Source organism: Pseudopipra pipra, chromosome 1 (genome assembly GCF_036250125.1).
Source record: "Pseudopipra pipra isolate bDixPip1 chromosome 1, bDixPip1.hap1, whole genome shotgun sequence".
Classification (NCBI taxonomy): domain Eukaryota; kingdom Metazoa; phylum Chordata; class Aves; order Passeriformes; family Pipridae; genus Pseudopipra; species Pseudopipra pipra.
The window spans coordinates 10,195,671-10,217,898 of NC_087549.1; the positions used below are offsets into that span (position 1 = coordinate 10,195,671).

The window sequence follows — 22,228 nt, forward strand, 5'->3', positions numbered from 1 at the left end:
GGTGTGGCTCTGGCACTTTTCTATCAGTCCAAATTAGGGATGCTGCCTCCTGGCACCAGTGCTGCTGCCCATGTGCAACACAGCCATGACACAGCTCTTCATCTTCGCCAACAAAGGATATTTTTTTTAAAATATATATAATTCATTAAGGTCACTTTTACCTGAACCAAATTCATCAAAACTTGTCTACCAGTAGTCACATGCATTTGCACAAAACCCTGCTCTGTACAACCAGGCTTTATTCCAGGTGAGATGTTGACCGTAAAGCTGGCACAGTGGTGCCATGCATCCCAGTCAAGCCCACCCCAAGTCAGGACCATGTGTCCCTTGCATAGCCAGGGACAGTGGGAGAAAACCAGCCAGGGAAAGTGGTAGTGGGAGAACACCAGCACTGTGCAGGAAGGAAAGATGGATACACCATCCTGAGCGCATAGGACCTCGTGGCCCAGTGTCTCCCTCAAGATTTTGTCCCATGGATCATGTGAATTCATACACAGCAGACTCTGAAAGATTTTGATTGAAACAATCACTAGATCTCTCATTTTTTTAAGCAAGTTTAGGCGGTTCTCTTTACTTTGCTTCACTTGAAGATATTATGAGTATGCACAGGATGCTTCAAACACAGAAGGAAGTACTGCAGAACAAGAGACTTGGAGAATGCCAAGCAGTAAAAACAAAAGCAAATATGTTTCCAAACCATCAGAAAACAGAGCAAGGATTGTAGAATCCTAAAAAAGGTGTAAGAACAGCAAGAATAAAAACACATGGATAAATGGGAAGGGTATGAAGTGTGGGGATGTTTCAGAGCCTGAGGAAGGCAGATGAAGTGAGTACCATGTGTGTGAATCAGACAGTGCGCAGCAACAATTCTTTGGATAAATGATCAGGGCTGGGGTGGAAATACCTTGGTAAATGACACAATAAAATCCACTCAGTCACTTTATTAAAAAAAAAAACCTGCATAATTTTTGTATAATAACGTCATTTGCTGCTGGCACTAGACCTGAGGCCACAGTTCAGCAAGATGCTGGCACGGGCTCTGCAGTCCCTGCTGCCACTGCAGAACCCCTGAGAAGTGGCACAACATGGTGACTCTTGAACCATCCTTGTCTACTCAAAAATGGTGCCAGGTAAAGTCACATCAGGTATCATCCATTTTGCACTCCATCCAGTATCATCTGTCCTCCCCTGGGCTGCGTGAAGCCAGTTCAAACAGAGCAAGCCATCATAACCTTCACATGGCAAGTTCAGCCCAATCCCACGGAGAGGCAATTGAACGCCCAGGGCTGATCTGGATCAAAGCCATGCTGCTGGATCACCTGGTCATGCCAGCCACAAGTTGAAACTACCGTGAAACCTGCACCTGAGAAGGCTATGTGAGTGGAGAACAACACAGCACCCAGTTCCTCCTTGTAAAGAAGAGGAATGAGACATGATGGTTTATAATCTGGAGCACTGGGGAATGGTGAGTGTAAACTAAATTAGGTTACAGTTCTGTCACTTTTTCTTGTTTTCTGCATAAACAAAGTTGAGTATTAAGAAAGAACAGAGAAAACAAACAAACAAAAAAAAATAAAAAAATTATAAATGCCTTGTGTTTCAAAGAAACAGTGCTCCCAAAGTAAGTCACATACAGTCTCACTGCTAACTCGACTTAGGGGATAGAAACATTCAGAAACTATAAAATAAGAGAAATGCTGTATTCCTCACTCCTCTTTGGCTCTTCACTTTTCAAGGAGATGCTGACTCCAAAGCCCAGCAGGAGCCATTTGGATGCTAATAGTACGAAGCATCTGCAATCTAAGGAAAAAAACATTTTGTGAACCAATGCACCCACCTAATCCACTCCCTCCTCTTGCTCTTTAACCAATTGGCTTTACAACCACCTTTCCCCAGGATATTCTTTTAACTCAGTGTTCTCTGGACCTGAACCCATCCAAACTCCCTCTCTCCCCAGCTCCCTTTCCTGTAGGCACTTGCAAACCACCAGAGGCTCATCACCAGGCAGAGGCAGCTGCAAGATCTCCAAACACTTCAATGTTTGATTTTAATTATTTATTATTATCATATTTTTTAACAGAATTTCCTTTGGAAATTATTTCAGTGGGGTCACTGTTGTGACACTGTACAGCTTTACTCACCCGAAAAAACACAGCTCCTCTCTGAACAAATGATGCACATGAGACATCTCTGGAGACTTTGTCACCAGCATGGCCCCAGCATTTCACACAGCAGCATAAAAAGAGGCACCAAGCCCCAATGTGTAAGGCAGGGGATGGTGGGCATGACTCATCACAGACACCATTGGGGTGACACCGTGGCCAGAGAAGCCTCCATCAGCAGTGCTGGCAGTCTCGACACACCACCCACTCAATCCTTGTTGACTCTGCCTACAGCAGCAGCCTTCAAGTTGTGACTCCCTACAGCTTCCACAAATTTCATAACACAAGTTGGAAAAAGCTTCAGACCTAACCTCAACTGACCTTCATGTGCAAATTCATGTCCAAAAAAGGTTCCACCTGGATAAGGTGATGCTCAGGCTTCAAAGGACTCTGTTGGCCATCTCACGCAGGGTGGGCAACATACCCTGTAAAGAAGGATTGTGCTGAGAAGGAAATGCCACCTTAGAGCAGGTATGTACTGCCATCGCTATCCCAATCCCTTGGGTTATCACTGAGGAAAGTCAGCGTGGTAGTACAAGGCTGATGTGTTGCACAGATGCCCATGATGGTCCCACCCAGACGTGTCAGCTGTAGGGTTGGGAAATGGAAAGCAATCTGGGAGGAGAAGAGAGGAGAGCTTGCACAGAGAGGGAAGCTGCAGCAAGTGGGAAATTTGGACCTAATCCCAGTTTCAAAGGAGGGGTCTCAGCCAGATGAAATACACATTTCCCCTGCAGAGCTTCCCCAAACACTCAGCCTCTGCTGCTGATCACCCCAAGGCACTGACACTTTGATGCTCAGTCAGCAGCACTGTGACAAGCAGCAACGCTACAGGCTCACATGCATGCCCCAAAGTCCCTGCACCCATCACCAATTACTCTGCTGGACATCCATCTGCAAAAGTAGCACGCACACAAAGTCACACATGTGCCATAAAAATAGCTGAAATCAGGATTCCTGCCCCTTTAATCAGCTTTTAACTACCAAGGTAAAACAGGCCAGATGCTCAACAGGAGTCACACTTGAAAGCATCAGAAGTGTGATAGGCTTTTTTGTGGAAATCTTTTTTTCAACAAATGTATCTTTGAAATCAAAAGCAGCCTTTGGGAAGACTTGGGAAAACCTGAAATAACAGCAATGATCCAACCAGCAGGTACTGCTGAACACAGTAAAGGCAAAAGCACTTAGACTCAATGAAGTTAATGGCACAGCTTGGAAATTTTTAAGTGAACAAAAAGCTGAAGAAACACAAAGCACAAAGACTCAAAATTATCAAAAGAGATGGGCAGGAAACAGAGAAATGGAGGGAGGGGACAGTAAATCTTCACCAATCACACCAGCTGTTTGTAGGGCACCACGGGTACTACTTCAGCACCTTCCTTCAAACAACAACACTATTTCATGAATGTACCCAAGCACACTGGCACAGCCCTGCCACCACTAAAACTTTTTATAAACTGCTGTTTTACCACACTAAATACCAGCAGTTTATAGGCAAACTGCCTGGTAGGCTCTTGCCCAGGGAGCAGCAGGCTTGGCACTTTGTCCAGGGAGTTCTGGCAGATGCTCCAGCTGTGGGTCTTTATCCCGACTTCAGGCTCTTGGAAAGACATCAACCCGTTAAGTGGAGTGTTGTAAAAAAAGCTGAGCTCACCCAGATTAAGCCCTTTTCAGTCTGGGAAGTCTCCCACCACATTTTTTTAAATCACAGTCATGCATGGGGAGGAACCCAGGCACAGGGCTGGAGCACCAGGATACCAGTGCAACCTCCGTGGTTGAGCACTGTGGGCAACGAGCAACAGCCCCGGCAGCCTCTTACACAACACCAGGCTGTTTATGTTTTTAACTAAAATGGTGAAAACAGAGGGAGGGAGGGGAAATTCACTGCAAGCTAGGGTATTAACCAGCCAGAAAGAATATATACTGTAGCTGCCCCCTCCACACTATATAGTATCCCAGTATTGTGCCAAACCCACATAGATGGATTAGCGATGCACTGTCTGGAGGTCAGTGAAGAAGGAGGGGGAGGAAGTGCTACAGGTCCCTGTAGATTTTGGTGCAGATCGTGGTGAGGGCAGCTGTGCCCCTGCAGCCCACAGAGGTCAACAGGGTGCAGAGATCCACCAGCAGCCCATGGATTAGACCCATGATGGAGCAGTGGATGCCCAAAAGAAGGCTGTGACCCTATGGCAAGCCCACGCTGGAGCAGGCTTGCTGGTAGGACTTGTGACCTTGTGGGAGATCCACAAGGGAGCAACCTGTTCCTGAAGGACTGCACCCCATGGAAACAAACACACCTTGGAGCAGTTTGTGAAGAACTTTAGCCTGTGGGAAGGACTCATGCTGGAGAAGTTCATGGAGAACTATCTCTCATGGAAGGGACTCCATGCTGGAGCAGGGAAAGGACTCCTCTCACTGAGCAGCGGCAGAAACAACCTGTGATGAACTGACCATAACCTCCATTCCCTGTCTCCCTGTGCTGCCTAGGGGCAAGGAGGTAGAGCCTGGGAAGGAGGGACAGGTGGGTGGAAGATGTTTTTAAGATTTGTTTTACTTCTCATTATCCTGCTCTGATTTTGATTGGTAATAAATTCAATTAACTTCCCCAAGTCAAGTCTGCTTTGCCCAAGACAGTAATCGGCTTGTGATCTCTCCCTGCCCTTATCTCAACTCATAAGCCTTTTGTGACTATTTTCTCTCCCCTCTCTAGTTGCAAAGGGGAATGATAGAATGGCTTTTGGCATCCAGCCAGGGTCAACACACCACAATAATGAAAGTTGGATGGGAGATCCTGAGAAGCTCTTCACCAGGGCATCCAAGTAATTCTGTCACAGCCATGTCACTTCATTTACCCACCACGCAGCACTGACTGTGGGCATTTGAACTGCAACTCTGCTGCATCCAAGCTAGGATGGATGAGCAATCTCTAGGCTTTATCCTGCTCAGAAAACAGCTCTGATCTAGCAAAACTCATCAGTCGAAAATTTGGTCCAGGACTCTACTTTTTGCCCACCTGCTTCTTCCATTTTCTCTCATAACAGTAGCAAAATGCATGGGGCTAAGTCCAGCCTGGAATATTCAGCCGCTGTAGAAGGGCAGAGTGAGGGATGAGGAGGACAAGCACTTCTCAGATCCATCTTAACCCAGAGAGCAACTCCTGCACTGCTGCACTCCTGCTACTCCTCTCAACAACTTTATTCACCAACCGCAAGTAAAGCTCCAGAGCAATTTTCAGCACTGATTCAGAGGCCTGTGAGGTATTTCCACATGATTTTATTTTTTACTGGCTGTGCATTTCTGGCTAAGTCAACAAATCCAGTCATTGCTGTTACACATTGTCCTCAGTCTGACATTTATTTTTCCTCATGGTAAAAGAAACTGCAGTTCTTTCTGATTAACTCCACAGAAATGTCTATTATTCAGACAGGAGTCTGAAAGTTGGCTTGAACTAATCATCAAATTAGTTTAAAACAATTAAGTTTTGAGGATGAGCATCCTCTGGCATCCAAAATGTAATTCTGAGGGTTTTATTCGCTTCTAATGTTATTTTTTGTTTTACCGTCACCATCAGGTTAATCACAGACAGAACAGAGATGTCATCAAACCCAGGCACCCGTCGTGGTATAACTCAAAATAACACAGTTTTCGTAACTGGCTTCTCTGCAGAGGCAACATATCCTATTCCAGCCTTGGCTCTCTATGTGCCTTGTGATTCAGTTTTGAGGGGAATAAGTTCACAAAGAAGATTAGTGAAACCCCCAAAAGTGCATCCTGCAAAAGGCAGTAGAGAGAAGACCCCAAAGGCAATTCCAAAAGTGTAGTGCTTTGCCTTAGAAAGACAGAATAGACTATCCTGAGTCGGACTGGACCCATAAGGATCATTGCATCCAATTCCTGACCCTGCACAGGACAAATACAAGAATCACTCCATGTGCCTGAGAGCATTGTCCAAACACTTCTTGAACTGTGTCAGGCTTGATGCTGTGACCACTTCCCTGGGGAGTCTGTTCCAGTGCCCAACCATGCTCTAGGTTAAGAACCTTTTCCTACTATCCAACCTAAATCTCCCCTGACACAGCTTCATGCAATTCCCTCGAGTCCTACCACTGGTCACCACAGAGAAGAGATCAATGCCTGTCTCTCCGCTTCCCTAAGCTTGCAGCAACCTTGCCCACCTGGCTGGGCTCAGCCACTTGCTGGTGGTCCAGTACACCCTTACAACAGGATGAATGGGTTTCAGCAAGTAAGCACAGACTACCTGACAGATGGAAACAAAAACACCCTAAGAAAGACTTGGAGCACACAGAAAAATCCAAGGCTGTCAAGCTGAAGAGTTGCACCCTGCCCCTTTGTGCGCCATTCTCTCAAGTCTGACAACAGAAGAACGTAAGGCTGCAGGTGCTTCTGCCGCTAGCTGGGCTTTCACGAGAGCACAGCGCCTGTGCTGATGGTTTCAAGTCAGCCTAGGGTCAGTGAGACTCCTCACTGGGGAAACAGCCCTGTAGGGCTCAACACAAAGCACAGTGACTCTCTTCTCCTTTCCCTGTTGTCAAAGCATCACTTGAAGCAAGAGCCTGAAAACATGTTAACCGGGAAAGCATTAGGAAGCGAGAGCACAAGGCACATCGTGACATTTACAAGTGAGCTTGAGCTTACTCATTTGTATTTCAAAGACCAGGTTGACACAAGATATTTTTCTTGTTCTAGCTTTGGCTGTGAAGGGAATAATACGTAATTTTGAGTGCTGTTGCCACTGTGTCAGCTTTCCTGCAGAGTCAGGTACAACAACATTCAGTCTGCTTTGCTTGGAGAATGTAAGAGCCAATCTTGGAAAATCCCCCTTTGGCTGGTATGACCCAAACCCAAATTCCAGAGGCTCACTCAAGTCCATACACTCACCAACCCATCCTAAACTTCCTATGGCTTGAGTGAATGAATATTAAGCTAATCATGTTGAGTGTCTTCCCTCCTTCAGTAACTTCACACTACGAAACTTCTCCACCTTCAGAGCTCTCACTGACTGATGGTGACATTTAGTACCAAATTCATGCTCAACAGTTCAACACTTTTCTGGCCTCTATCACACTGTAAGGTCTCTTGCTTTGCAGGAAACTAGGTTTTTTGACCCCACCACCAGTAATAACCCCAGCAGAGAGGATGGAGAACCACCAGCACTGATTAGTCACAACCCTCCTGGTGACAAGCCACAGTGCTCTTAGACCAAGAGCCATTTTCCCCATATACACTTAGGCAACGTTTGTGGACCCATGCTCATTTGCACATACGCAGCTGACAAGCATGTGTAACTCAAGAGATCAGGACACTTCCACCTAGCAGCTCCAAAGCCCACACATCCCTCACCTACAGTCAACTAAAATGGAGCTGGATAGTTTGTGTCTTCTCTTGCCAGGGTGGAGCAACAGTCTTGTTTGGGGATGAAGAGAAGCAAACTGGTACTGGTTGGACCTGACACATCCAAGCCAAGATCCCACCACAATAGCAAGAATGATTTCCTTGTGACAGCACAAGAAGACAGGCTTTATATAAATCACATACACAGAGCTATATATAAGATATATATACAAAGTACACATCAAAATAACATCAAGGAGTATGGATGCCAAAGCAGGGATAAATTTAGCATATTAGAGAAGTGGCAGAATCTTATAAAATAATGGGAAAAAGGCTTATTTTGAACAGTAATAAACATATTTCAAAAATATTGGATATTCTTGGCTTGGAGCCCTACATACCACAACATATGACGATCATATCAGATCTCACAAGAGAAAAATCAGCCAGAAGGTCCATGGGAGATATCCCAGGAAAAACAAGGACTGCATGCGGTAGAGCACTGCAGCAAATTATCTCCTTGGCATCATGGAGTGCACCGGTGTGCTGTCTAATCCCGCCTGCTGCTGAAATGCTATTTTCTTAAAATTACACAGCACTGACATGGCAAAAATTAGCATAACTGCAGAAATAACTTTTCAAAATCTATTCCTTGAAGGTTAGCCCCATATTAATGAGACAAAAAGTAATGTTGGCAGGGAACACCAGGATGCCATCCTTGAGACTTAACCTGGATAAGGCTAAAATGTCAATAATGTGAAATGCATATAAATTAGAACAGAATAATACTGTTGTTAGCTCAATGACTTCATAACAATCAAGTTACAGTGCAAAATGAAACTGAAAATAAATGAAAACGGGCCTGAGAGAGTTTTTACCACAATTGGATAATGTGCCCAAGGGTATCAAAGGGGGCAGACGAGCATCCCAGGGTTGGGAATTATTTAACAACTCCTCTGGAATGGTAAGACCAATAAATGCAAGCTAGTACTAATCTGTAATAAAGCCTACTATAATATTAAGCAACAATTGATTAAATTCAAATAAAGGCATTATATATAGTAATCCCTCTCTAGTGCTTTCTAAAGAGAAATCTGTGCCTGAGACACCAACGCAGCTCTGAGCATCATTTGCCCAGCTCGGCTTACAGCAAAAAGTTTTTCTAACTTTCCCATCCCTTTCAATGCTGTTTTGCTGCATTATTTGGTTATGGGCATGAGGGATGAATTGCAGGCGTGGGGTAACTCCCTCTCTCCCCCGAGGAGCTCTACTGGCAGCTTGAAGTGAGGTGCTGACCTTGGTTATTTTGCCCTCTTTTTTTTTTTCTCCTGCAAGCAACCACAACAGAAACCTCAAGCCAAATTGTCCTAAACTCTCCTGGAGATTTGGATTTCTGTCCAACACAGGTGCTATTTGAACTTCATGAAAGGAACATCTTAAATAGAAAGATTTGTGGTGGTATGAAGCAGTAAAACTGATTTCAAAGCCTTAATGCACTAGCTCATCAGGAGAAACACAAGCATATTCATTAACTCCTGGCAAGATCAGCCTGTTATCCCAAATGCAAGCACTCATCTGCTGCTTTAGCCAGGCAGCAGCTCCAAATTTTATATTTATTCTCTGTTTCAGGGTATCAAGGACTTAAATACTAAAATCATTTTACATACAAGCAACAGGGACATCAAGAAACTAGAAGGTGGGACTGCTTTCTCCATAACCTCAGCTGTCTGGAAGTTGGGCATCTAATATAAGCCAACTGTTTGGAAACTTTCCATGGTCCATGGAGGAACAGGCCGCTTCAAAAGCATTATTTGTTCTCCCTCTTCCCACAGAATTTAAGTGGAGTTTACACTGGAAAATAGGTTTTTTGGACGTCACGCCCAACCTCACCTGACTCTTAACCACAGCCATTCAAGAGCAGTGAAGTCCACCAAATACCAGCTCAAACTGGCATAGTCATGCTGGTACATCTCCAAGCAGGTCAGCACTTTGGCTGCCAAGTAACACTTTTGGATATTTTCATCCAGCTGCATGACCTGTCCAAAGTCACATGGGAAGTATGTGGCAACACCAGGGCCAGGGTGTTTCACACTCAAGTTTGGGTTCTTCCCTCTTTTGAAAAATGAAACTGCTTTTAAAGCCCTCATTTGTGCTCTCAGAAAACACATAAGAATTAATCACAAGAAGTACCAAGTTCTTTATTTCTATTGGGGTTTTTTTAGCACGACTGTTAAAGATACCTATGTGGTATGGGACTTCCCAGCAGTCAGACACAAGGAATGACCATTCTGCCCCCTCCCACCTGGTTCTGCTCAACTGCCCAGTAGCTCTGCCTGCACCAGCAGCATCATCACAGAAGAGCACATGGACAGGGCTGCAGATTCAGATGTTTATCCAAAATACCAAGCCATTTGGGAGTAACACAAAATAGTCAGAACCATCCAATTTATGCTCTTTAGGACTATGCCCAGATAGGAAATCTTCCCAGGAAAAGATCATTTGTAAAGCACTATCTATACAGTAAGGTTAAATGAGTTAATGCCCATCACAACATATATCTGATGCCTTCCCACAGAAGAACGCATTCCAGCAAGGAGGTATTCCTGGCATGTCACTACACATGCTCAATTTGAAGGAACATCAGCTCTCCCTGTCACAATTGCAAGGAAGGGCAAGATGGAAAACCACCACCCATCTCATTCCAAGTCAGGAGCTCCCAGCCTGTCTGTTTGGAGCAGTAAGGGCAACCCTTTCCTCCATGGCTGAGTTCCCTTTATTGCTGTTAAGGACCTGTCAGGCCCTTTTTTTGGGGGGGGGAGTCCAATTGACAAATTCAGGCAAACACACCTGAACAAAAGAAAAGAAATGCAAACCCAATACATGCAGAGCTGTTTGGTAGTTTGGACCCTGTGTTTTCCTGTCCAATTTTTAACCCTGCTTTCCATGAAGGTACACTGGCACCATGCACCCACCAGCCCTATCAATGTGGACCCCTCAAGCTCTTGGCTCCAGCGCCCATGCCAACTTTTCTAAGGAGATACCATTTTGATTGCATGCAAGTTGCACTAGGGCAGCAGTTATGACTCAGTTATAACTTACAGCTATGAAGCATTACCCCCAGAGCACTGGGATGTTAGCAAAATACACTCCAGGTTTAATAATTAGCTCATCTTGACCTCAGCCTCCTTTACTCCGTATTGCTTTTCAATACACAACTTCATAATTCAGAAAATGAACAGTTTTCTTCAAAAGGGTCAAATTTATTAAGGACAAACATCCACACAAGCACAACATCTCTCCAAAGGCAACATCTCTGCAGGACATGCTGCAGATGTGTTTGCTGCCCACGAGTGCCATCATTTGTTGCCCACAAGTGGTCCAGGAGACCTCTCCCTGCTTTCTCCCAAATCCTTCCACATCTACCCCATCGCACTGAGACCAACTATGTAACAAAGGGCAACATCCACAAGTTGAGGCCACATAGGGAAAGCTTTCCTATGAGCAACGTGGTGCAGTGCTGAAGGGGGTCACCTGGAGAGTTGGGAACTTCTCTATCCCTGCAGGTGCTGGAAACCATCCTTCTGTACTGGTGGCATTAGAGACCTCCATGATTCCTCCCAGTCAGCATTTTGTGGGCTCTCTCTCAGGTCCTGTTGTGTTGTAGGAGACACCAATGGCCTGGCTGCTCTCTGGGACTTACCTGCCCTCCCCCAGAGCTTCACCCCTCTAGATTCACCCCTGCCAAGTCCTCATAGTAGACCATGATGATCTCCCTCAACTCCCCTTGTTACATCCTCAAGCCTCCTAGGAAACTCATTGCACACCCTGGGGAGACATCAAGGTCAGGGCAGCTCTTTGCATGGTGAGGAAGGTAAAGGCATGGTGGGGGTGGGAGGAAAGAGAAGACACTCAAGATAAAAATACAGACAATACAAAATACAAACCACCTCTGAGAGCAGCTTTTTTATGCATGTGAATTAACCATCCATAGACACCGTTAACTCTAGGAGGAAGCAGCAGAACCAAACAACCCATTGATGCAAAACCTAAAAAAAAAAAGGACCAGAAAACACCTGGTTCAATTAAATATATGCAGTCTGCTACTTGATGCCCTCCACGCACACAGGAGAGCCACAGAATTGCACAGTCGCCGAATGGGTAAGGCTGGAAGGGACCACACGGCCATACACACCATGCAATTTGCAAAGGAGAGTGTACAGATCAGCACTAAGGCCATGCTGTCTCCAGGCAGACATGTGTCACCACTGAATGTGGCAAGTCATCGGCTGACCCAGACAACTCTGGGAGCTGCTGATGAGGAGCAGCTGAATCCTGAAGAGGAGAATGCAAGGAGCTGAGGGAAGACCAGACTGAATAATGTCACCATTCTTTTTTTTTTTTACAGATTTATAACAATGGCTCTGTGAGGATATAATGCCTCAAAACCTTTGATCAAACGCCTGAGTGCCCACACAGGCAAGAATGGAGCCTGTAGAAAGCACGGGGCTGCTCAGCCTGATGCTCCCTCCCCACCTCCCCATCCAGGTATCCTTGTACACACTCATCACCCAATGAAGCCACTTTAAAGAAGCAAAAATGTCTGAAACAGGAGACAGCTTAAACAGATTTTTATCACCACATCCTGCACATACCAAGTGAAATCAGAAAGGCGGAGGTGCAATCCACAAAATAAATAAGCCCTTAACTGTCACAGCGAAAGAGTCGGCATCTTGGCTGGGGAGGGGCTGGGTGGGGAGTGGCATCTGAGGAAGAGCTCATTCACAGCGGGAAGATCAGTGAAACTATCAATGAAACAAAGCAGGTCACATCGCGCCGCAGGAGAGCAGAGGTGAGAGGTGGGAGGAGCCCGGCCATCTGCGGCTACAGCTGCGATGGGACACATGTCCAAATCACAGCAAAAAAAAATTAACTTCATTAAAAGCTCTGGTCGGATGTAAGCCCCGGCTGGGTGTTTTTACACTCCTCTGCAGCAGAATCAGGGCAGGACAGGCAGAGCGATAGCATCGCACTCAGCATCGTCAGGCTGGCCATGAAGGGTCGTGAATCCAGTTCCAAGATAAGGGACTGTCACCGCTTAAGCACCTACCCCTTGAGCTGCAGCAATCGGTTGGATTTACGTATTGCTACTGCACCAAGCATAAGGAATAGCACAGCCTAAAAGCCCTTCCAGGTGTGTTTTAACTAACTTGTCTAATGTGTTACCTGTTAGGGCAGCAACTCAGCAGGCTCTGCTCACCAGTGCTCCTCACACTGCCTTCATCAAAGATGGTTTTAAGCTGCTATACACACACCTATACCTGGGATCAGCACTGATTTAGCTGGGTTACTGCAAAACCTGGTGGAAGCAGGGACCTCACAAGTGCCAGAGGACTCAGCTTGACACCCAGACAGCATCGACACAGTGCACCCCTTCCTGTCCTGTATCTCCTGGCCTCTGGGCTCTGCCTCTTTTTGCCTCTTCGCAAGGTCCTGAGGTTTGACAAAGTTATCTTGTCCTGTTTGGCCAAATTGCTTTTTCTCAAGGTTGATCAACTTGTGTCATGCAAATTACCCAGGGAGAAGGTAAACCAAAAAAGGGGCATTCAGATGGTTCCTTTTATGTTTCGCAGATCATTTGCATCCGTATTCTCTGCCTTTAGGGCAACTCTCAGTTGACTAAACACCTGCTTTTAGCTGCTGGGAAGCACATAACAAACCTCCTTCTCCACCCACCCTCAATTCACACCCCTTCCAAGTATTTCACTGGTGTCACTGAGACTTGCAAAACTCTCTTCAGGCAGGCTGCTCGTTTCATCTTGGTCAAGATTGAAATGGCCATATTCTTCTGCTTGCCATGTCCCAGAATCCCAAAGCATCCCAGGAAACCAAACTGAAGGAAAGCAGAGTGCCTTACACCAGGTCATGGGCTTGGTGGCTTCACATCTCTAAGCCCTGAATGTTCTCACTGACATCCAATTTGTCAGTCCAGCACAAAGATGCTTCAAAAAAAGGAGTGATGGAAAATTAAAGACAAATGGAGTGAACTTCCTTGTGGAAAAGCCAGACAGACATCCAGCAGCCAGGTAAAATTGAGGCTCTTTCCTGGAAACCACTGATACTGCAAAAAGCATTCATCCTGCTCAGCCCTGGGATTTCCTGATACATAGCTCATCCTTAACATTAATTCTCACTGCAACTCCAAAGAATCAGTTTATTCCTGTGATGCCTTAGAATCCATATTTGCTATAAATCTTAAGAATTTGCTCTCTGGACAGAGAATTGAGGCACGGCCTGAGAGCAAAGAGACCAGTAGCAGAAGCAAGCATCAAACCCAAGGGCACCATGAGTCCCTGCAACATCTTCTGGTCCCTAAAGTGGACAGATGGAAGGCACAAGATGCATCTGTCCCCCACATGCACTTGTCTGGGGCTCAAGTAAAGGGCAGTGACCACACAATTTCACTGCCACAGTGTTTCTCTTGCTGTAAAAGGAAAAATTCCTTCCTTCAGGGCAATGAAAATACTCCAATGTCTAGTAATATATAAAATCTAACAGTAAATTTCAGAAGAAACTCTAAATATACAAGAACAACACACACACGTTCCCTTTGCCCACTTAACAAGAGAGATGTACTACCGTAAATTATATTTCTTCCTTGACTTAAAGCGACAATCTTGACAATGGACCATCAACATCAATCCCTCTTTCTGAACAGGCTGCCCTCTGAAAACATATTGAGGGCATTAGCAGAAGCAAAAGAACACCTAAAATCTTCCAGAGTTGCCTCTGCTTAGGTATAAGAGCTTGTACCTCTAAATCTCAATGAGTGTGGATATTTATCCTCACTGTAGTACGAACTAGCCAGTGCAGGATGAGCACTCTGCAAACACAATCGGAAAACAATGTTTCCGTTCCTCAAAAAAAACAGGAGGTGAGGCAGGAGGAGGTGGCCAAGCAAAGGCAGGCAGGTAGGTATCTGTGGGGGGATTTCCCCTGGCTGGAAGATGTAGTGATGTGCACAAAAGCTCTGGAGGGAGTTTCTAATCAAGAGAGACCTGACATGCAGGTCCCAGTTCTTCACGGTACACCACCTGCGGGCTGCTGCACCTTAGCTGAGTTACCAGGATATGGATACTCCCGCTACAGGTGTCAGGCTCCGACTGGGAGATGGCAAGTATTGTTCCAAACCTTCCTGTGGCTGAAAAGCCACAAGCCACATCACTCAAAAAGCGAGAGACCAGAGCAGCTCCAGGGCTGGTTCCCAGGAGGTTCTAGTGCAGCCCAAGCAGCCTCACTCAGTCTTAGTGCAGCAGCTCCTGGGGCTAGAATCATTTCCTGAGGCTGGAATCATCTTTCTGGTTCCCACTGGGACTGCAAAGGCCAGTGTGAGATGACCCAGTTGGACTGAAACCTCCTCGGCAATCATACCCTGTCCTTCAGGAATGTACTTATGCTGCCAGTCAGGGTGTATAAACGCTGAGAACAGGCTCAGACAAGTGGCTCACAGATTTAAGCTGTGTCCAAACCTTGAAGAAAATTTAAGGGCAGCTTAGGAGAGGCCAAGCTTTTATGCAGTGGGTTTGGACACCCCAAGCCACAGGCAAGCACCTTGAACTCCAGTCCTCCCACACAGGGTACAGACATGACACATGCCTTGCAGACCCTACATCCAAACAAGCTGTCTTGGCTATGCTGACAGTGCAGAGAAACAGGTACTGCAGGGAATGATTCATCCCATTCAGATGCCTACAGCAGGTCAGGGTCAGGCACTTCCTAAAAATATCCATTTCCCTCCAGCGACTGTAAAAGGAGGCTGAAGGGGGACTGGATCAATAGTGAATAATGGCAGGAGAGCTCTCTAAATCTAGAGGGGCAAAGTCCCCTGCTGTGAAGCCCAAATACAGCCAGAAACAAGGTCTGTGTGATGCACAGACCTCAACATATTCCAGATAGTCTCCAGCCCTTCTGAAATTCCAAGCACATCAGCAGCCTACAATCCTCCCGTCTGCCCTGAAGAGGAAAAATACAGGGAAACCTGTACCAGAAGTGAAATCTGGAGGATCAATAGAAGAGGTCTCACCCAAAGGGTGTAGGGAAGATCAGGGGAGGGCTTGTACCTCCAGGTTAATGAGTGCTGAAAGACATCACCACTCACCTCATTTCCCAGGAAACCCTGGCAGGATCTGACCTCCCTTCCACTCGCTCCTCCCTTCTCCTTTTTGCAGTCAACCGAGACCTATATGACATATCAACAAAAGAAATGTCAGCAAGCCCAACTTTGTCCCTTCCCTCCAACCAAAAAGCGTCAGCTTTCTTAGTTTTTCAATATGAAGCTGCACTGGAAAGCAATTATATACAAATTTCATTTTATATATCTATTTAAATATTTATATATCTATTTAATATATATTACCTTTTTAAATATATATATACACATATATAAATTGCAGCTGCAAAAGGACATACATCAGTGATAGAGCCCCTACAACCTGTCCCATGTTAGACACCCATGATGACCCAGAAATGTGACACTGAAATGAGCATGATGAGGTTCTTCTGAGATGTCCACCATCAGCTCTAAAGCAATCCCTTAAACACTTCTAAGGAGTAATGGGAGGAGACATAGCCAGGAATGCCAGGGAGCCTGGGATGATGAAGAAATGTCCTTGTGGTGCACACCTGGGGCTGGCCCAGAGCTATGAGGAAAAGGGATGGAGGCAGTGGGTTCCTGCTCCATGACCCAGAGCATCCCACCTTCATCATGGAGAGGCTGTGGGCTTTTCCTTGTGGTGACCTCCAAACACTGCTGACACCCACCCCATAGTACAGCCCGAGGATCACACAGGACAGCCAGACAGACATCAGGCTGTTGTTCAAGTCCCCAGCACTCTGATGGGTAGCGGGCTTTGCAGATTGTTTTCTCCCACCATCTAGGTCCCCATTTTCTTCTCAGGCCACAGAGCCCTCATCAGTACAGCCATAAATCACACATCCATATAGCAAACAGCTATACATCCCACATTAGTACATCCCACAGCCTGCTGGCATTATGAGCTTGAGGCAGAGCAGGAAAGGGGACCTTTATTACCATCAGAATCGCCTCATCACTCAGCCTACTTAACCCAGCCACATTTGCACTGCTAAATTTGGGAGAGTATGAGAAGCATTCCCTCATAACAGGAGGCGGGGGAGGGACAAGCAGGCTACTGGCCTCCTTTAACTCCCTGCCAAGTATTCTGTAATTCAAAGTCCATGTCAGGGAAGCCACCCCAGGCTACACAGCAATGGCCCAGACCCAGCAAACCCAGAGATCTGTTCCCTTAACCCTTTCATTTCAAGAAAATAATAGTCAGGCTTTAGGAAATAACTCCCACTGAAATAATGGGTTTCCAGGAGGTATGTGGTGGGAATTCTGGGCATGAAAGGAGGGGCTCAACTTCAGACAGCCAAGTTTGAAGACCCTGCCCTGAAGGAATGCAGTGCTCAGCCTGGTACCTGCTAGCAGCAATCCTTACCTTCAAACTGATTTAAGAAGCTGTGAATGACTATTTTTAGAGTGCAAAACAGATGAACAACTCAGGAAAGACAGCATCAATACCTGCAGCAAAAAGGGGTCACCACCCCTGTCAGCACCTAGAAGCATTACCCTGACCTGCAGCACAGGACACAAAAACAGTTATCACCAGGCTTTGCTTCTGACCTTGTAGAAGCAAATTAAACCTCTCTCCTTGTTGCTGGCAGATACAGGAAGGAAATGCATGTTACAGAAACCTTTCTGGGCCCACTTTTCATAACCACCATCAGCACCTGCACCCTCCTGCAGATGCCCAAAGAAATCTGCCCCTGGAAACCCAACCTGTGGAACATTTTGGGGGGGGTGGTGCTGATCACACCCAACAAATAAACACTTTAGTTAAACCCAGAGGGTGCCAAGTGTGGTGGTGTGTGTGGCGAGCCTGAAATCTTTCCCAGCACCCACACTGAGACATTCGAGGGAGCTTTTGAGGAATCCAGGCATGAGCCTGGTTTAAGTGGCCGTGGAGCTACAGCTGCTCCCCTGAGACCTTTCCCAAGCAATTCACACACACCCCAAAAAAAAACCTAGGCTTGTTTTCAGTAAAAGTGGGCATCAAACGTTCTGACATAAGAAGGATGATTAAAGACAGCTGAGTTGCAGAAAAGATTAAAAGAACTAAATATGCCCAACCTGGCTAAGCAATGAGTAAGAGGAGACGTGATAAAAGACTCCAGGCATTTGAATGAAGGGAGTGGCATGGCATTAAAGAACTGAATAAAATATCTTTCTGAGAAATGGATCCATCAACGATCTCTCAAGAGATAAGGTACAAGCCTCATTTTTTAGGCATTTATAAAACCGGTCGCCAGAACTGAGGTTTTTGAGGAGAAATCCACATTGCCCCAAAGGGAGCACGCACCAAAGCTTTCCATCTCCAGCACGGGGTGCTGCGAGCAACTCCATGAGGGAGTACAGGAAACTTGGGAAGGGGCAAGGGTTTCATACCACCTCACCCGAGGAACAGATATGCTTTTTCACTGTAAAATTTTAAAAAAATATATATTTGATTTTCACTCATTTTTGATTCAGCAGCCCTAATCCATAATGATTCAGGTCTAGAGAAAAAAAAAGGAAAAAAAAAAAAGAAGATAATAACCACCAATCAATTTAAAACAAACAGATCTGGGGATCTTACAAGTAGTAGACTCTCTTTTCCCCAATAATTAAAGTTTCATGGCATGGTATCAAGGAAGCAAGAGCCTGGATAGAGGCGAGCAGTGGTGCTCCTGGTGGCTGCCACCCTTGCAGCTCTCTGGACAAAGCCAGACCCAGCATACACAGGCACAAGGTGACAAAATCCTGGAAAGTTTTTCAATACCTGGCTCTGCTGAGATGATACCCCTCAGTGAAAGTACCTTCTGACCCTCTGAAACACAGGGACCTGATGCACTTTATGAAGATCAGAAGTGAGCCCTAAGGCCTGAGAAAACCACCCAGGAGGAGAGATAAACCTGTTATGCTGGCTTTGCCCCAAAAAGCCATGTAATGCACATACCTACCTAAATACCAACTCTGTGAAGCCAAAGCAGTGGATTCTGTGTAATTTCACATGATGTCCACCCATTTAAGGGTCTCCTGAACATCAGCACAGACAGAGGGGTACACCCAAGGGAAGGAGCTTGACCTGGCCAAAACTATTTATTGAATACAGACATATGCATGGTGAGGTTTCTACCAGCATCAGCTTATCAGTTCATCTGATGTGCCTGGGGGTTGCAGTTAATCCCCCAATGCTCTTTCAGGTGCTTCTGCCTCCATATTGTTGATCCAACTCAGCCACCTGATATGATTTACAAAGCTCAGTGGTATCCCAGATTTGGGTACCTGGGAGACTCCTTCATCCTCAGCTGGAAAAAGCCAGCTGTCAATGGTTTAATTGCAAATCACAGTTAAATTCACACAATGGCCATGTATACTGTCCCAGCTGCCCCTGGCTCCCCCAAGCTGGTGAGCCTTCTAAGAGGAAACTAGGCAGGAAAAAAACACAAAAGGTGAGCAATTTTCTTCTAATTAATTCCCTAAACCAGTTCAGTGGGGCTCAGGCAAGTACTAGAAGTCTTTCTCCTTTTGGCATGACTGAGATCAGCTGAACTGCAACACGTGACCTCAATCCAAGGCAACCTTTGTTCCCAAGACTAAGAGTGGATCTTTTTAATTTTATTTTTTCCCCTTTCCCACAGCAACCTCTGAAGTCTGCAACTGCCCTTCTCCATAGGAACAGGAGATCCACCGTTAACTGACCAGTGAGTTTTATTGCAGAGTTGAAACAGGATGTTCACAGAGGATTTTATTGTATTTTTTTTAATAAGTGGAGCATTTTAGTAGGCAGTGAATCTTCTTGCTTTATGCTTGCTTGTCTCTTTGGGAGGCTGAAGTACAAAACCAGGCTGCCAGGTTCATTTTATATGTTGAAGAGACATGATTCTGCTCTATCCAATTATAAAAAGGCAACATAAAAAGACCTGTTCAAAGTGGAGGAAACTGTGTTCTTACAATTTAGGATGAAAAGGGAAAATTAAAACTTTTAAAATAGATTATTATACCTTTTATCAAATCTTCTTCTTCCCACAGAATCAGCTGCTTCCATCACTTCAGCAACATTGATGCTGGAGATTACCTGGCCTAGGGTATCACTGTCACAAAGAATTAAGGGTTTGCAGGTTGTATTTGGCCAACTCCCTCCTTTTCTTTTGATGGTAATTTTGGGTATCCCTGCTCAGGCCATGACTGTAGTTTTACTCTGCTCTCATAACCCTTTCAGACTGACAGCCAGACCTGGTAGCCCTCACAGCTAGTGAGGCAGAAGGGCGCAGCCCCTCTCTGACCCACAACTCATTCTTCCAGGAATGACTTTGGGGATCTAAAGAAGGAAATGTAAAATTTTGACTCATGCAATTCTCACTACGGGGAATAAAGGTTATTTTTTCCCCATTCAGATAGTTAAAGAGAAACAACTCTCTCAAAAACACAGAATAGTTTCTACTACTCAGAACAGTGGGTTGGGATAATTCATGTGTAAAAAAAAAAAAATGATGGAGAGAGCTCTCTCAAGGATGAGCCCCAGGAGGGAGGTGTGTGCTGGGAAGCAGCCAGTTCCTCGTGTCCTTCCCAAGAAAAGCATTTTCTCATCCTGACACACACATTTTCGTACATCCACTCCCACTCAGCAGAGCCTTTGGCGGCATCCATTTTCCCTGGATATTTTACAAATGCTTATCCAGAGCCTCCCATTCTCACACGACAATAACAGCTATTCTATTTTCAGTTTAGATTTGAAAAAGGTGCCAGAGAGAAATGAGCATGTTTCAGGTTTCAGGAAGACGGGCACCTCTGCTGGTAGCCGCTCCTTTGCTGCAAGGATAGGGGATGCACTTGCCCTGTGCACTAAACTCTTGGAGAGGGAATGAGGCAGGATGTAAGTGCCTGGACTGCTGCTGGTAGTCTGGAAAGAGTTACTGCTGGGCTCAGAGGATTTCTGCCTTTCCAACAAGCTGGCCGGGGTGAAGAATGCAAGTGACGAAGCAGCATCCTGCAGGGAATGAGGGGAAAGCATTAAAAAAAAAAGAAAAAAGTTACAGAACTCCACCTCTTTGGCTGAAGTTCAGGATGACTACACTTTTACTGTAAGTGTTTGGTAACTCAGAGTCACATAACCCTCTCTGCCCACTTGGGGCCACAAGATGCAGATTACAAGCTACAAGAAATGCTTCACACACACATGCCTGGCTGAATATCTGTCCAAGGGAGGACAAAAAACCTTTAACAAATTAAGCTGCGTTTCCCATTTAAGTAGAGCCCGATCACTATTTATTTAACAATTTTAAAGTGTTATTTTAGCCTTCCTGGTTTGCGTGTGTTGAGAGACTGTTCCTGGGACAGGAGCCAAAGTTGCTTAGAGCGACCTGGCAGCTGGAGAGGGAGGGAAAAGCAGGATGGAAGAGACAAGGAAGAAGATGCCAGGGGAAGGCTTCACTGTGGGGATGGTCACTGGTGGCCCCCAGCCACAGAGCTGGAGGGAGGCAAATATAAAACTGGGGACAACAATGGGGCAAAAGAGCTGGGGTGGAGAGCTGTGTACGCTTCATCACCTTTCAGCGGTTGTTGAGGGTCCTCACTTTCAGCACAACAATGCCTTGCCGTGAGCAAGGGAGATAAGCAGGTGAAAGTGATGCTATGGCAGTGCTGCACACACCAGCATCCACCCCAGGAGGAAGCCACAGAGCTCTCTGTGGGTATCACCCAGGAGAAGTGTTGATCCTGCCTGAGAAATGCTCTCACAGGAGAACCGACCAGAGGATGGAAGACCCACTTGGGTACAAATGCTGTTCAAAATGCCCTGCAGTACCAACCACCCTGAGACAAATTCATCAAGAGAAGAAAAACAACATTAAACATCTCACCATGGGTATCAGACAAGTCCCAGTCTGAGGTTCTGCATCTTACTGCTCCTGCCATCACTATACTTCCAGGTCAGCCTCCAAGAACAATTTATGGAGCAGGCAGGCAGACGTGAGATAGACAGTGATGAAACAGGATGGATGCTGTTCCCAAATGAGCAGCTTTCCTGTCTGAATCGGGGGAAACCCACCTGGTACCCACTGATGGGGACTGTGAAACACAGAGCTTGGACCACCACCAGCCCCTTCCACCTCCACACTCCCAATGTAAACCTTCTATAGGTTAATGCAAGATGCTCTTTCACCCGTATTGAAGCACACTGAAGCACTTTTAACTACCAGATTCCCCCAAGGAGCTTGAGGGCTCCTTAGCTGTGATGGCTCTTCCTCAGGCTCACACAGCCCACCACCACTGCTGGTATTGGCCCAGACTGGTCAGTAGTGAAACCTTAATGGCTTTTCTCCATCCACAATGCAGGCAGAGGGCAAAGTGAGAGGGAAAGTTGGGGACACACTGACACTCAATTGCTCTTCCAACACATCCCTCTTTCCATTAGAGGTGGGTGGGTAGAAAGACAGATGCAGATGTGGAGTTCCCTCTGGAACAAGCACAGGCAGACTCTTCCACGTGGCTTTTCAAGTCCAAGCAGAGAGACGAAGAGTGCACATGCCAGTGGGAGCCCTGCTACAACACTGTGGTGGGTTGGCCCTGGCTGGATGCCAGGTGCCCCCCTAAAGCC

General features: G+C 46.0%; 1 long non-coding RNA gene across 17 annotated transcripts in view; it reads right to left on the reverse strand.

Moving 5' to 3' along the window:
- LOC135409427 (uncharacterized) overlaps positions 1-22,228 on the reverse strand; it is a 159,614-nt gene that overhangs the window by 81,567 nt on the left and 55,819 nt on the right. For 16 of the 17 annotated variants that reach the window (XR_010428186.1, XR_010428193.1, XR_010428199.1 and 13 more), the window contains one exon: positions 15,670-15,750. This is a non-coding gene — a long non-coding RNA (uncharacterized LOC135409427). Of the gene's footprint in view, positions 1-2,483; positions 2,588-15,669; positions 15,751-22,228 lie in introns of all 17 variants that reach the window. The other variant, XR_010428197.1, reaches the window with a different exon arrangement.